Source organism: Erithacus rubecula (genome assembly GCF_903797595.1).
Source record: "Erithacus rubecula genome assembly, chromosome: 1".
In the NCBI taxonomy this organism is placed as follows: Eukaryota; Metazoa; Chordata; class Aves; order Passeriformes; family Muscicapidae; genus Erithacus; species Erithacus rubecula.
The window spans coordinates 61,234,308-61,251,710 of NC_136658.1; the positions used below are offsets into that span (position 1 = coordinate 61,234,308).

Here is a 17,403-nt window from a genome sequence, read left to right on the forward strand (position 1 = left end):
GTATATAATGTGTTCTTCTTATGGAAATGGTTAATTAGAATAGGCATTTGTAGGAACTTGTAGGAAAATTTATGCACCAACACACACTCCTTGTATAGTATTCCAGGACAGAAGTTATAACAACTGGAACTAGAGAAGGCATTCTGAAACACTGCAGTACTTTTGAAAAATGAACAGATACAATGATGATGAAGTGACAGAAAACCTTACATAGCATAAATTTGTTTAAACCATTGAGAGGTTTAGAATTCCCTTAAGCTATTCATTAATAGAAAACTACCCAGGATGACACTGTATGTCAATTAAATTTATAGGCCATTAATAGAAAATCAATCTTTATGGTTTTAATCAAAACAGAGACAAGAGACTACCCAAACCTTCTGTGGCAGGTGGTAAATGATCACTGCACTATGAGAAATAATTCTCAGCCATGTTATTGCAGTGCTCCCAAGATAACTGTCACAATACATATGCTTCATTTTTTCTATATTTTCATATTATTATGGTTTAATCCTGAAAATTTAATGCATTGGAGGTCTGATCTAATCTAAAAAGAATCCTATATACTTTCTTTTAGTGACTCGGAATATGTCCCTTTAAAAAAGTGGTTTATATATATTATAAAACATATTGTTTTATTACTTTTGTGAGTGTCATATATGACTTTCTCTTCCTGAACATCTGGCCCAATTCTTAGATATACTGTATTGGAATTAGGTTAGTTTTCTTAATCTCTTACTCCTTCCAACATTAGTTGTATTGTAAACTTCTAAAAAATCAAGTACACTGATTTAAGAATTATTAAAAAAAAAAGTGTATTATTTTATTATATTGCATTTTTTTAGAACAAATAGAAATACTGCAGTTGTGCTACATAAGTTCTTTAGTTGCTCTGAATGAAAAAAAAAAAGGTTACGTTGCTTTTTCTATCACCATAAATATCTTTCACCTCAGTGTCCCCTTGTGAAAAAACTTGGTAAGTGAAAATGCTTTGAAGGCAAGTTTCCTAATCAGATTTTTATAAAGAGATATCATTCATTGCTCCGTTTAACAGGGCAGTTGAATGCCAACTAGTAATTGAGGTCTGTCTGAAGAAAAATAAAATATCAATCACACTTGTCATTAACAGAGAAGTTAAAAGGTATACAAATGAATGTGGGGGTTTTTTTGACCCAAGGATTTTTTTTTTTTTAACAGAAATACTGATTTATGCAACCGTCAGGTCTGAATGCATGCAACACAACTTTCTCAGATTGAATTTCATTGATTTTCTATAACAATGTCAAGCATTCAATGCATCACAGAAGCTGTGAGACTGAAATAAATAATCCCTTATGAAAGAAAGTGATGCTTCCTTTCTTAAACCCATAGGTGAACATCTTGCTCTCCTTCTGCCTTGCTTTATTGTAGCATAAGCTGTAAGATGTTAGAACTTCTTAATTCCCTGTCTTCATTTTCATTTAGGATAACATGCTTTGTTTTTCTTATGACCTTCTTTATGCTCTTGCCTCTGGGACAAGTTGTTAAAATTGTGTGCCTTTCTGTTTATGAAATGTGAATAGATGTAAAGAGCAAAATAAATGCCAGAAAATTCAGCTTTGAATATAGTTATATGTGATATTGACAGAATCTGAGTAGCACAAAAATAGCCTTGAAAGATGCTATTTCACATGAAAGATTCATATTTGAAAGGTGCAACAAACTTGTAACACATACTACACATGCAAATTATTATTTCTAATGAGATCTGCAGTGTTTCTGATCACACTGTCAGTCATAATCACTTTTCTGATATTGTTAGTTCTGGTTATTTGAGTTTAATATTTATAGCTCACAATACTCATTTATAAATTTGAGTTAGATGAGTCTTGTACTCCATACCAAATTCATCACTTGCTTTGTTATTGATTTGTTAGTTATTTACTCTTCTTTTTCATACATATGATTTAAAGTTGGTAAATAATTTAAATTCCGCTATGACATTCATTTCAGGCACCTTCAGATGTTGTTTTGAAATTCCTACTTTGAACATGAAACCACACTATTGCTTATGAGGAATGACATACAATTTTCAGGCGACTGTTTCCATACAAAAAGCTACTACTATCACCAAAGTATTTCACTGATGTACAACTTTGTTTATCACAAATACATAATGCATGATTTTCAGGTGACACTAAATAAAAACTCAACTGTTTTGCAAGTAAGAAATATAATGTAGAACATTGGATTATCTTCTGACCCTTATTTAATAAGAGACACATGAGTTCTTAATTTTTTCTTGTTTTGGCTCTGTATCTCAAGGAGTTCCAATGACTATTCAGCAATTTCCTCAACTGCAGGTAGGCCTTCTATTTTAATTGGCAATAGTAGGTCAATACTGGTACATATTTGTAATTATAATAGGTCTATATTTGTACCTAACATTGGTAACATAAATAAATATAAATAGAAGTCTCTATTTGAAAGTGATAACCAGTGAATATGTGTAGATGTAGAAGAGACTACAGGCAACATTGCCCCTGATAAGTGACAGTTGTACTAATTACATTTTGAATTGCCTGGCCCTTAATGCGCCGCAGCATTGAGTTTTAAGGTAGGTGTGATAAAAGGGGTGGGCTGTCTGGTCAAGGGAGTTTGGAAGCTGGGGACATGGAGGAGGTAGAGGAGTCTTGAGGAACTGAAGGAACACTGTGAGGTCAATCTGGGTCTGCAGTTAGACCCTGCAGTGGGGGCATGCAGTCAGAGTTGAGAAAGGTGAAAGCTTGTGGTCAGAGCCTGCCAACTGATAGTTGTAGCCATATTCCAGCAGGAAATAACCTGCCTTTTCCTTTCTGCAAAGGAAACCAAAGGAAACTGTGGGAGTTTGCTGCAGTCAGTCTGTCATTAGTTGGAGTCAGGATGGATAATCTGTAACAGGAATAAACCAGGACCCTTTTCATTTTGATAAATGAGTCTGTGTCTTGGCTCATTTCCATGCCTAACGAGAGGTCTGCTGCAACAAATATGTAGTGCAAAAGTGACTGCTAACTTGTTAACAATATCTTCTTTTGGTATCTTGTTTCTCATATTTTAATTTTCTCAATGTGCCTATTTTTTCTTACACCCAGGAAAAAATGACTGACATCCTCAGTGGGATATTTGAGCAGAGATATAATTTTGATTCATCTCCTACAACATTTGTTTCCATTTTTTTTTAAAGGAAGTCTATGGCAACTATGTTCCTTGATAGTAACAATTTGTTTACAATTTGAACTCTGTCATTTTAACATCTTCCTCTGACTTTTAGGGTGGTTTAGAGCAGTAAAGGAAGACATTTACTAGACTGTAATATCTGATACGACTTAAATCATCATGCCAACAACCATGAGTTTCATTGAATATGGAAATTAGCTTTTCAGAAATTAGTTCTGCTCCTTCAGCATCCTCATAGTCAAGAAGTGTGGGTTAGATGAGTGGACAGTGAGGTGGATTGAGAACTGGTTGATCAGCATACCCCAGAGCATCAGTGGCACAGGATCCAGTTGGAGGCCTGTGTCTAGTGGCATCTCCTAAGGATTGATACCGAGCCCAGTATTGTTTAACTTAGCCATCAATAACTTGGATGAAGGGGAAGAGTGTGGCAGCAAGCTCACTAATGACACAAAGCTGGGAAGAGCAGCAGCCAATACCTCAAAGGGCTGTGCAGCCCTTCAGAAGGACTCCAAATGGTTGGAGAGATAGTCAGAGAAGAACCGTCTGAAATTCAACAAAGGCAAATGCAGCATCCTGTATCTGGAGAAGAATAATCCACCAGCACAGGCTGACCTGCTGGAAAGCAGCTCTTGGAGAACGTGAGGGTCCATGAGCCAGTAGTATCCTTGTAGCTAAGAGGACCAACAGAATTGTGGAATGCATTGCAAAGAGCATTGCCACCAGGTCAAGTGTAATGATTCTGCCCCTCTACTCAGTCTTGGTGAGGCCATATCTGGAGTGCTCTTCTGGCCTCCCCAGTACAGGACAGATGTGGAGCTCCTGGAGCAGGTCCAGTGGAGGGCAGCAAGGATGATTAGGGGACAACAGCATCTCTCCTGTGAGGAAAGGCTGAGGAAACTGGGTCTATTCAGCCTTCAGGAGAGATGACTCAGAGAGGACCTCATCAATGTCTATCAGTATCTGAAAAGACAGTGTCCAGAGTATGGAGACAAGCTCTTCTCAGTGGTGCCAAGCAACGGGACAAGAGGCAATGGGCAGAAAGGGATGCACAGGGAGTTCCACCTGAACATGAGTAAGAACTTCACTGTTCAGGTGACAGAGCATTGGAACAGACTGCTCAGAGAGGTTATGGAGTCTCATTGGACCAGATGATCTGCTGTGGTATCTTCCAAAATGACCCCATTTTCTGACTCTGTGAGAAGAAAGCAGGAATGCAATATAGCAGCAGGTATGGTCAACAGAAAATGGCAGAGCTTTAGAAGTAGTGATTCTTTCTGAGACACTATTGTTTCAGAAATTTTATGAGATCTCATTTTCATAGTTATGTAATACCTAACCAGGCAATGAATTACTGACTATTATGTAGATTGTCATCTGGAATTGTATACTGCCTAAGGACAGAGAAAGGCATGGAATACATCTCATTTTTATGCATATTTTACTTCTGTGTGTCTTTTTCTGTGTGCTATGGATAAGGAAAAAGCAGTTGGTTCTGAAATCTTTGACTTGTATCTTATGTGTATTATGTTTCCTTGTCCTTGATGGGAGAAAAGATGTTTTTTTGTCAGGACAACAGCTTCTGTTGATACAAACAGAGCACTTTAGGGATAATTTAACAGATGTTAGTTGAAAATTACCAAGAATATTCTGTAGGGGAATAAGGTGGTGAAAAGTTATATTTGGTATTTAATTATTAAAATGAAACTTACTTCATCAAACACATGAAAGAGATCTGGATATCTTTATAATCTCACTACAATCTCCTTTCAGGTAGTTGTAAAGAGTAATAAGGTCCCCCCTGAGCATCCTTTTCTCCAGATTAAACAGCTCTAGTTCCCTCAGCTGCTTCTCATAAAACCTGTGCTCCACACCCTTTAGCAGCTTTGTCACTGTTCTTTGGACAAGCTCTGGCACCTCAATGTCGTTTTGTACTGAGAGGCCCAAAAGTGAGCACAGGATTTGAGGTGCAGCCTCACCAGCACTGAGTGCAGAGGGACAATCATTGCCCTGGTGCTGCTGGCCACACTATTGCTAATACAGACCAGGGTGTCATTGGCCTCCTTGACCACCTGGGCAGACACAGCTCATGTTCAGACAGCTGCTGACTGATACTCACAAGTCCTTTCCAGCTGCTCTTCCTCAAGCCTGTAGCATTGCATGGAGGTTGCTGGGACCCAAGGGCAGAACCCAGCTCTTGGCTTTGTTGAGCCTTATACAATTGGCCTCAGTCTATTGATTCAGCCTGTCCAGATCTGTCCCTTTAATTGCCTTCCTACCCTCCAGCAGATCAACACTCCCACACAACCTGGTGTGAAATGACTGAGGGTACATTCCATCCCCTTGTCCAGAACACTGATGAAGATATTAAAGAGAACTGGCCCCAACACTTAGCCTAAGGGAACGCCAGTAGTTACTGACCTCCTTCTGTGTGTAGAACATTTTATGACCCCAAATTTCAGACTCAGCCATCCAGACACTTTGATACCTGGCAAAGAGTGCACCCACCCAAGCCGTGAGAAGCCATGTGCTGTCCTGTTTGGTTGTCACTAGACTGTTGGCTGAACCTGGTTTCCAGCACTAGACCTACTCTTATAACTCAGTTGCTGTTTTTGTCAATGTTCTGCCTGTTTTGCTGTCACCTTCAGCTTCTGACTTGCATTGCTTTGCAGAATAACTCATTTCTGCTGCTCCCTGGCACATATAACATCACCTCTTTCACTTTCAGATGTCCTCTTGCTCCTGCCAGATGGATAGGAGGTTGCTTTGGCTTCACGTCCACAGGTTCAGCCAGTAATGAGTCTGAGCACATATTCCTAATTCACAAACAAATACAGCTGGTCACACAGATAAAACCAGCAGTGGCATAAACATGAAAAGCAGATCCATTTCTGTTCCACCTTTCCAGCTGATTTGGTTTAAAGCTACTTGTAGAATATGCTCATTGTGCTTCTTTTCAGTAGCCTGGCCCAGAGCCTGGTCTCTTCCACTTCCTTGAATCTGAACACTTGGATATCAGGCTGATGGTCTGCCTTTCTGGAAAAGGTTGTTTACACCCCTTACTCTACTCATTGTTACTCTACTCATCTACTTTGCAAGTTGGCTGCTCCAACTTGAACTTCTCTAGTGGCTTGTGTATATATGAACTTAGAGGGCAGAGAGACCCTGCCAGAAAAAAAGAACAGTGTGGTAAGAAGAGAGGACAGATTTCAATTATCAGCAGAGGATTTCATAGAAATGCATTGACCAACAGCTTACTTACATACAAGTGACTTTGTATGTGACAAAAAGTGATTCTTTTCCCTCTTCTAACTGCATCCTTTAGGAAGTCCTTTGTCCTTTAGATAATAACCCCTTTTAGCTTGCATGGTTTTCTGGGGAATTTATTTTGCTGACTCATTTTGGTAAGATTCCCACCCAGGAAGATGATCTAATAATTGTCCTTGTAGTCAAAGAAGTAGCTGAGCCAGTATACTCTTTCACTGACTATGTTGTCAGGTTTAGTTCACACATCACTGCTTCTCTGATCTTTTACATGGTTTTGTTCAATGTGATTAACCTTTAGTGAGATAACTTAGGTAATAAAAGACAAGAAATATAGGTCTTTATAAAGTATTCTATCTGGCAAATGCCATACAATTTTTTGTACCCTCCTTACTACAAAATAGACAAATATTTAGTTTGTATATTTATTTAATTTCTATATTTAGATACATACTTAAGACTGTAGTTTTCAAGTTCCAGAGCTGCTTTTGCTCCATACTAATCCTATGTCAGAGCAACATAACTCTAAATAAACCACATGCCAGTTCCTTTTCCCTACAAAGAAAATCCACTTTGTATGGTTTCCATACAAAGAAAACCCACTTGGATGTTCCAAGAGCAGGTGCCCTAATATATACTAGATGCCAATGTGCAAAGCAGGACACTGTAATAGATTATACAATCATGAAAAAGAATGTCTAGACCGAGCCTGAAGACCTTCTGCCTTTGGCACAAATCACAGCTGTTCTTCATCAGTTTGTATTCAGAGTCTGGGAAGTATGGGAACAGAAGCCACAAAGAGCTTTCCCATTTTCTCTGGTTTAAGCAAGTAATCAAGTAAAACTTAGAGTGAAGAACCTAAAAAGCATTTAAATAAAACAGATATTTCCTATAAGTGGTGAATTAGTGAAATCTCTTCAAAAAATCTGTGCCTTTTATTTTTTTTTTTTCCAATTCATTTTCGTTCATGATATCACCTGCATAATTTGTAGGTTTACCCATGTGCTCAGTGTGAGCTCTGGACTGCCTATATGTATATTAGTGTTTCAGTACTCATATGCTAGCTGTCTCATTCTGCTAGCTGTTCAAAGGAGACACTAAAATTTGGATTATTCTTATGATCATTGATATGAAACTTATTTTTGATACCCTAACATTTCTCTCATGTTTAGCATAACTTAGCTGAGAATTTCTAGGGGTAGGTGAATTTAGACAGACAAAAAAGAGAACTCATAGTCTCCTTTCTTCAGAAGACCAGGCTGAAAACAAAATGTTTGAGAAAGAGAACTCATCCATATTATTCTCTGTTTATTTTCAAATTTCAAAAATTACATAAGTGAAAAATAGTAGAGAACTAATTTGTTTATTTACTCCACTTGAATACTTTGTATGTCAAAAGCAATTACTCGGGAAGATGGAGATCATAGGAAATCCTCCGGACCTTAGACACAGTGCTGAGTTTGGCTTTCTGGCTTCTTAGATAAGTGGGTAATAGACACATTTTGTTCTGGAAACTTGTTCTAAGTTCTTTCCAGTAAAAAAAAAAAAAAAAAAGAAAAAAAAAAAAGAAGAAAAAAAAAAAAAAAAAAGAACCAAACCAAACCCAGTGTGTATTATTTGATAAGAATTATATTTTATTTCTGATGGCAGAAAAGCCACTGTTTTCTCAGTCTTCTCTCTGTGCAGTCACACAACAATGTGCAGCCTCCTTTCTCCCCCTCTGTGAGGAACCAATGAGTTTTGTTATGCCTCAACAACAGTTGTCAGAGGCACATGGGGGAGGGGTTGCCATGTCCAGGATGTGGCCCGGAAATCTTTGTCCTGGCCACCAGTTCCTGTCTCACATGGCACAGGCAGTCAGCAGGGGAACCCAGCAGACACTGTACCCCAGAGCCACTCTGCAGTCAGAAAGTCTCTGCCAATGGACAGCACTGGGACATTGGACTGGGCCAGTGGTCTCCTGTCAGCAGGAAGATTTGGGGAGAAGCCAGGGGCATAAGAAGTAACTGCATCATAAGACTTGGGGGCTCTTTGGGGACTGTTTTGTTCTTTGCCTCTTTACACTTTGGGACTTTTCAAACTTGTTTTTGGAGTCCTGACTTATGGCTCTCCTGCTCTCACTGGCTCCTGCTCTCCCTTGTGTCTGCCCTGCTTCCCTCTGTGTCTCTGACCTGCTCTGTCTCTGAGTCCCTGCCTGAGCCACCTGTGTCCCACCCTGCCCATCTTCAAGCCTGCCCCACCACCATGATCATCACCACGACCCTGTCCAGGCTCCTGGCCCTCCTGCCCAAGCCCCCTCCCCTTGTGTCCAGCTGCCTGGACAGGCAGCGCGCACAGTCCCACCTCAGGACATGGATGGCACTCCCCAGTCTCCCCTGGCAATGCCTTCTTTGTCCTCTGTCTCCACTCTCCCTCTCTCCCATTTTGTCTTTTGCTCTGTCTTCTCTAGCCCTCTTTTGTAGGGTAACTGCTTTTCATTTTGTCTTTTCATTACCAATAAACAGTTCTCAGATAAAACATTTGCCTCGCTTGACTCAATTCCGCTCCCGACCATCCATTACTAAAAGAACTCCTCACTGTTCCCCACACTGGAACTCAACATGTTCTTTACTTCTCTTAGTTAGAATGATCTGGGGTCACTCTCATCAGCCTCCAGGCAGATGATCAGTAGTTGGTGCAAGAAGCAGAGAAGACATCAGAAAACTTTAGCATCTGGAGTGGGTGAGGTTTGTAGAAAGGAAACTAGACTGAAAACTGAAACAATGCAAGGAGATTAAATTTAATGTAAAGATATGCATGAATCCTGAGAGGTACAAGCAAAATCTATTTTTGTGTGACTTCACTTCTTCATACACAGATCCCTTTTATCCCTTTTAGATAGCTAATGGCATAAGTCAAGCAGGTTCCAATTATATAAAGAACAGTAACAAGTTATGACATTTGTATGGTTCATATGGGGTCAGGATGAATGCTAGAAGTTCCAAATGGCTATCTGGGACTGGAACTGTGCCCAAGATACCTGTGCAATATTACATTGCAATATGGAGACATGGAAGGTCATCAGGAAATGCCATATGTGTGCAAACCATGAATAGACACAAAAAACTTCCAGCTAGGGCATCCTCATTAGAGTGACCCTCAGTAGCTGTGACAATTCAGTTCAGCTACAAACTGTGGAGTACCTTGAAAAATTTAATAAAATTTAAACCTTTTACATCTGTTCTCCAAATAGAGAGAAATAAAACATAAATCAGCCAGTATCTTGAATGAGTCAGAATTTTCCATTGTTTCTCTATTTTGTCAAAATTACTGTGATTACTGGTATTTAGGACTCCTTTTTCAGTTTCTAATTATCAGATTTAGTCCAAAAGAGTAATAGAGAGGAAAAAAACCAAAACAACACCACAAAAAACACCATCCAATTTATGGTTTAACTACTTACCTTTGCCAATGTTGTATTACAAATCACTACTTTTTTATAGTTAGATAAGGAAGAATTATTATGGTAAAACAAAACAAAACAAAAAAACCCTTTAAACCACAGCATTGTGGAAATTAAAAAAAAAAAAAAAAGCTAATTCAGCTTATTCACACTCATACACAATCTTTACTCAAAAATGCCTGGTTACTCATAGTCTCCAATTAGGTATACAGAGATTCATCAGAAAAATCAAAGTGAACTTTGATTTGTTTTTCTGCACTTGTATCTTTAATAGATTCTTCATCTATAACAACAAAAAATCAATTTTAGTAGCATGAAAATAGGAAGAGGCTTGTGTAAAGCTGCATAAGAAATTCAATTCTTAATATTTAATAAATTGATTTATTTACTACAAGAAACAGCTTTAGCAATCAGTTAGGGTACCTATTTTTAATAACTGAAGAACAGGTTTCAGAAAAATTTGGGAACTGCTGAAGTATTTCAGGAGAATGCAGATGATTTATCCTTTACTTAGGCACTAAAGAAATAGTTTTTAAAAATAGATTCTTATTTATACAATGATGGTCAGCTATAGACTTTTATGGAAGAGTATGAACACTTTCAAAATCCAAGATTGTCTCATAATAAAGATACAGAAATGGTCTTTAAAATGCTTAGCATCTCTAATGGAATATAGCCAAGGGGAAGAGTGACATGCCTTCAGGTCTTTCTTTCAAGGGTTATTTTTATTTTAATCTCTGAAAAAAAAAGAAGAATCAAACAGGACTCAGCTCCCAGATTGATGTGATCACTGGACAACATAGTCAGAGTTCACTTTTTCTTCCTTTTGTGAATACAGTGCTCCAGTACAAGAAGATGAAGCATTTTTAAACTCCTGAATTCCCATAATCAAACAATTGGAACGCATACACTATCATCACTAAAACTTCTTTTCTGGACTCTTTTCAAGGAGGAAAAAATAGACATTTGCAGAGCAAAATTTTTGACATTTATCTTTTGATGAAATGAGTATCACCCAAAAGTAAACATAACTTTTCACTAACTATGAATATTTTAGAATAGTAGAGATGAATTTCATTACTTCATGTTCCCGTGATAGCATGGAATGCAAAACAATAAAATACTATATTTTGTTCAAGCATAAAGTAGACTTTCATACAGTTCTTACAGTCAAGTCAGTGAAAAATATTGACCATGCTCTACAACCAATATGTTCTAAGAATTATTGGTGTATCCACTGAAAAGAAGAAATTTTTAGGAATATTTGATCTGTTGTTCTTAATAGGACTTAGTGATGAACTAGGGCCTCCCTTGTTTAGCAGTGTACAAGAAGTGTATGACTCTCAGTATGCCTAGAGGGGCATCTCTAGATAATGATGGAATACTGGGCTGGCTACAATTAAATAGGCGAGATATTTTTAATTATGCAGATAGATGACCAGGGATCTCTGCCAGTACTGCCTTTCATTGACTGTCCTACTCTATTCTTCATTCTACTGAGTTCATCTACCTCATGTCACAGCTCTATGTTCTGTATTCATAAAAATAATTTACGCCAGCCAGGATCATCACAAATCCATTGGTAGCAGGCAAAGACAGTCCTGCAACAGTTCCTTTCCAGAGTAGAGTTATAAGGACTGATATCTAACAAAAAGACAAGGAAGGGATAAGGTTAAATTCGAAAATACTTCTTTACATTCATAAAAGTGCATGTATATAAAACACATATGCGAGTGAGACATCATTCTGCTTTCAAGTACTTATTGCTTGACAAGTGGACATATGTGCCTTGGTTTTCTTTCACTTTCTACTCTGCTGGTAATACAGAGCAGCTGTGACCCTAAATTTAAGCTAGGATTATGACTGTTATCTCTTGACAAATTTGTTCACAATTCTTCAGACATTTTTGCTGATTCAATACCACTTAACACTGGCACTTATACAGATTTCTGCAGAAACTGCAGTTATGCTGAGCTTTTGAAATATCTTTAATTTGTACAAAGACAAGGATATGAGTATTAGAGCAAATGTCAGTTTAATATAAAATGAAATCAGGAACTGAATGAACCATACATCTGGAGTAATTACAAAGATTTGATGGAAATTTAAGCTAGAAATACACCAGGGCAAAAAATCACTGACTTAAAAACACTAGAAGGGTCTGATTCTGTTTTGTTTTGTTTGTTTGTTTGCTTGTTTGTTTGTTTTGGGGGTTTTTTTGTGTTTATTTGTTTTTTATTCTATAAATACGTCTGTGTGCATATGTATGTGTGTGTGTGTGTGTGTGTTGAGGGAGGGGATTGTCCTGCTTTGGTCTGCACTGGTGTGGTCTCAGCTCAAGTCCCATCTGCAGTTTTGGGCACCACAATACAAGAATGACCGTAAGTTGCAGAAAAGTGTCCAAAGGAGGGTAATAGTGAAGGGCCCTGAGGGGAAGCCATAAGGAGCAGATGCAGTTCCTTGGTCTGTTCAGCCTGGAGGAGAGGAAAGGAGACGAAAAGAGAAAAGGAAGAGAAGAGGGATGAGAGAGGAGAGAGAGGAGAAAGAGGAGAAAACTCATTGCAGTCTGAAAATTCCTTGTGAGGAGAAGAGGAGGGGCAGACACTGATCTTTTCTCTCTGAGGACCAGTGACAGGACCCAAGGGAACACCATGAAGTTGTGTTAGGGGATATTTAGGTCAGACACGAGGGAAAAAGTTCTCCACCCAGAGGATGAACACTGGAACCGGCTCTCCGGGGAAGTGGTCACAGCACCGGCCCTGGCAGAGCTCAAGATGCAGCTGGACAATGCTCTCAGGCACAAGGTGTGACTCTTGGGGTATCCTGCATGGGGCCATGAACTGGACTCAATCATCATTGTGAGCTCCTTCCAAATCAGAATACTCTGATATATGTATATGTAAAATTACTACAGTATGGATTCTGAAAGCTTGAGCTTGTTTAAAAGTGTTAGAAAACTGGAATGAAACATTTCTTTACTCTCACTTGTATTACCTGTAATGCCATATTTGCAAAAAATATTTTTCACATCAAAAACGAAGGAAAAGAAGTCAAGATTTTAGATTTCCATATGGCTTTAGCAAACATTGACTAAAATATCTCATGTTGTAGGTGTTGTAGTTTTGATATTTTTTACCTTTAGAAGCAGAAAAAAATTCAATATGCTGTGCACAAAATAAAAATGAAATAGCATAATTTTCCTTTAATTTTTCTACTATGATCTTATGAGTTGCCAATGAAGCTGAATTAATTTTAACAACAATGCAAAAAAAGTCTGTCCTTGCTTGTGTCTGTACAAGTCAGATTTAATTACTGAGAAATATTTCTTGACACTGTCTATATACACACTCAAGATCAAACACATTTATACCTTTCAGTTGTACTTCTAGTAATTTTGAAGTTTGTGGCTTTTTAAATCACTGGCTGTTGGAACAATAAAATGAGATTCAATGGCAACTTAGCAGCTCAGCAAGTGCAGTATGATATTTTCCTTGGTGCCGCAGGATACCTATGAACATTTGAAAATGTGTTTTGAAATGTGCCAAATAGTTTTATTTAATACGGACACTTCAGAAAAAGAAGAACTGATCAGCATGTGGGCATTATGGGCATTGCATTTCTCTGACACATTCTAGCAGCATGAGACGTGAAAGAGTTCTTTTATTGAATTTCTGATTAAATGTCTGAATGCTTGTGGAGAATGAAAAGTAGGACTGCATAAATAATAGTAGAGCTAACTGAATATATTTAATTCCCAAAAATATTTGTATATCCCTTCTCATCTCATACTACTCAATTTTGTTTAGGACCCCAAGTGCATTTGCTTGAGAAAAATATTTACAGAAATTATGAGCAGCCCGCATCACATTTACAATGTTCCAGGTCAAGACTACACTCAGGGCAGAAAAAGGGGCTTATTTGAACATTTTAAAGAAATACAATGTCCCCAGTATTCATTTGGTACTGAAAAATGTGGAATGCACCATGTTATAAACAATTCATTTCAGGTTGCTTTGGGGGTTGATAGTAGGTACAGGTAGGCATATGATTATACCTGATTAATCCACTTAAATTCCCTAGATGATGAACTTTAGTACAAGTAGATGAGGAAAGATGACTGGCCAGCCAGTCTTAGCAGCTAAAAATTGAAAAAGGACTGTTTTATTGTTTAACCCCAGGAAACATCATGATCTCATAGAGCCCCTTGCTCACTCCTCCACAGTGGGGTGGGGATAAAATGTATAAGGTAAAAGTGAGAAAGCTCATGGGTCAATACAAGGACAGCTTAAAAGATAAAGTCCACACACAAGCAAAACAAAACAAGAAGTCCATTCACCTTATCCCATCGGCAGACAGGTGTTTAGCCATTTCTAGGCAAGCAGGGCTCCATCAGGCATAATGGTGACTTGGGAAGATGAATGCCATCCCTCCAAACATCTTTCTCCTTCTTCCCCTAGCTCTATATGCTGAGCATGATATCATATGGAATAGAATACCTTGTTGGTCAGTTGGGCTCAGCTGTCCTGGCCTTAATGCTATGAAAGCACCTCTCAGAAAAAGCTAAAATATTGGTATGTGATCAACACCATGCTCATTATAAATACAAAATACAGCATCATGGGGGCTTCTGTGATGAAAATTAAATGTATTACAGCCCAAACCAGCACAAACAGTGACAGAACTCGTCAATCTGTGTGTTTTGAATCAAAGGACAAATGTCTTTTATAACTGAGAGAAACAAGCAAGACTAGCCATGTTTAACAAGCACTCATTCTCAGAAGGAATGATGACCAGACCAGTACAAAATTCTGAGAAAGAAACTGATGAGAAATGTGAAAATTTTGACCTTCCAAATCTTGCCTTGTATGATAATACACCAGCAGGTAAAAAATACCTGATTTTCATTGGTTTGAAATGTTTTCTCACTTTCACCTTTATGTCTACATCAACAACAGGATTGAAGAACATTGTGAAAAATTTCAGGTGTGACTTAGAGATCTGAAATCTAGAGTTTGGATCATAAAATTAGCTGCTTATTTGTAACTAATTTTATAGACTCTGAATGATCCAGACACTTTTTTTCCTTATTAAAATTCCCCTATATCCTAGTTTTCCACTTCTGTGACTACCTGCAGCGTAACTTCTTGTTTAGAATATGTGCTGTGTTCTGTAAGATTGCCTTAACTTGTCCAATTTGCTGCTTTACACTGCATGTAGTACCTCCATTGAGAATAAATATATTTTATGTGGGCCAAGTTGCTTGCAAAATGCAATGCTACTAATCATTTTACATGCAAAGCAAACTGATAAAAAAATAATTGAATTCAGGGTTAAATCACTACCCTGCAATGCAAGAGAAAACTGAGGTATCCAGATGGTAATTTTCTGCCCTTTAGTTAAATTTAAGCTGGCAGATTCTCCTTGTAATGGTCTTCAAAGGACTTTGTTGTTTTCCTGAGCATAAATACTTACATTATGCAGACATTCATTTTATTAAGTCTGATTTATTTCAGTCTCACTTAATTTTGGTACACTGGGTTTTATAACAAATCTCATATTTCAAAGGATAATTCTTAAGACTGAGAGTAAAATTTATTCTGAAGTCATGGTGTGTCAACCCTTCTTGTTGAAGTAGCCTCCATTAGTGCAACACCATTAAAAAGGTTATTTAGGCAAAAGAATGAAAGACACAATCTCACACTAAAAATATTTCTCTAGTTTAATATAGGGACTTTCAGCTGTGAAGGAAAAGCAACAGCTTTTATTCCTATGCAAAAAATGATTAATACATATGATGCATGTATATGCATATCATGTTGTCTTACATTTAAGTTCATAAAATATATTTGGAGAAAAGGCCAGAAACTCCTGTTTCTAATGGCCCTCCTTATTTATGCCAAGATAAAGTTGCATTTAATATGACACATACAGCTCTGTTTGACCATAATTATGCAACCTATTATTCATCTAATAAATTGTGATCACTAGCAAATGTCTGACATGGCAGAAAATCAGAAGTTCCTTTCTTGAAAAAACCTTTCTTGCTGCAGTGCAAATGGTTATGTAGTGATTGTTTGCACTTTTTTCTTTGTAGCAGTGTGTAATATTCTTGATGTGCTAATTTATTCCCTAATGTTCTAGTGATTTGATTTATTAAATTTGTTAAATTTGTATGATCTTGCCCAATTTGTAGCCTTGTAATTCTCATTGCCAAATCACATAAAATACTATTTTTCCTCTACCATATGAAAGTGTCATCTGAATTTTCCAATTGTGAATTTATTTTTCCTGGAATTTTTTGTGCAATAAATTGAAAGATGAACAAATAAAACATTTATCTACAATGGTTTATGCTCCATATTTCTGGGGTAATTTGTCATGGTTAAAGCCAAGCTGGCAGCTGAGTTCCACACAGCCATTTACTTACTAACCTTACCACCAATGGACTAGGGGAGAACTGGAAAAACAAAAAATTAGAAAACTCATGACTCAAGACAGACAGTTTAACAGCTAAAGCAAAAGTCATGTGAGTAGGCAAAGCAGCAAGGAATTCGCTCACCACTTCCCATGGGCAAGGTTTAGTTACCTTAAGAACCAGTGCAGAGATGCTAGGCTGCAAGTACAGCCTTTGACTGCCTGCAGCAGTCAAAGCAGTCATAGCAACTGCTACGACAACTGCCAAAACCATGGAGAGCCTTCCAGAACCTTCTGGACAATGACAGGTCCAGCAGCTGCTGTGGGCAGCCCTGGCCACTCGGCTCCACTGGCCACTGCCTGCAGACCCTGGGACGGTGCCCACATGGCTACACCTGCCCTTCCAGCCTGTCCAGCTGTGCCCATGCCCACCCCCTGGTGCAGGGCCCTTGGCACCATGCAGCTTCGATCCCTCTACACACTGCTCCCTGAAAGAGTCAGCCTTGAACCTTCCAGGTGCCTTCCAACTGAGACAACTCCGTGACCTCCACTGGGGCACCAACCCTCTACCTCTCCATACCTTTGGTCTTTTCAAGGCTGCAGCAGCTGGGACCCCAGGGACCAGGAATAGCAGCTTTCCTGGCAGCTCTCCCTGCAGATCACTGTGCTCATATGGCACCTCTCCCATGGGAGCACCATAGGTCTCACCTGAGTCCTCTGCACTGGAGAGCTCATTCACAGCTCCCCCAAGGCCAGGGCATGTTATTACCCCTTAAGATATCCTCACCCTCCAGGCAGGGCCTCAGTGGGTCTGATCCCAAGTGCAGTTTCCCTTTCATTGTCAGGCAGTGCTCAAGAGCCGGAGCAGAGACAGACCCCAGTGGCTTTTAGCCAAGGTGAGTAATGAGCCTGGACAGACCTGTGCTGGCCCTGACCATACCAGAATCCCCTGCACCTTGGCTGGCCCCTGGGAGAGCTGGGCTGGGCTGGATCCTGGGATCTCATCCATTCCATTCCATTCCATTCCATTCCATTCCATTCCATTCCATTCCATTCCATTCCATTCCATTCCATTCCATTCCATTCCATTC

General features: G+C 38.7%; 1 long non-coding RNA gene across 1 annotated transcript; it reads right to left on the reverse strand.

Moving 5' to 3' along the window:
- Positions 1-11,437: 11,437 nt before the first annotated feature.
- Positions 11,438-16,542, reverse strand: LOC306805901. The gene is made up of 3 exons (XR_013775326.1): positions 16,485-16,542; positions 14,235-14,364; positions 11,438-11,542 (listed from the first exon to the last, which is right to left on the reverse strand). It is a non-coding gene; the product is annotated as an uncharacterized lncRNA (long non-coding RNA).
- Positions 16,543-17,403: the final 861 nt, after the last annotated feature.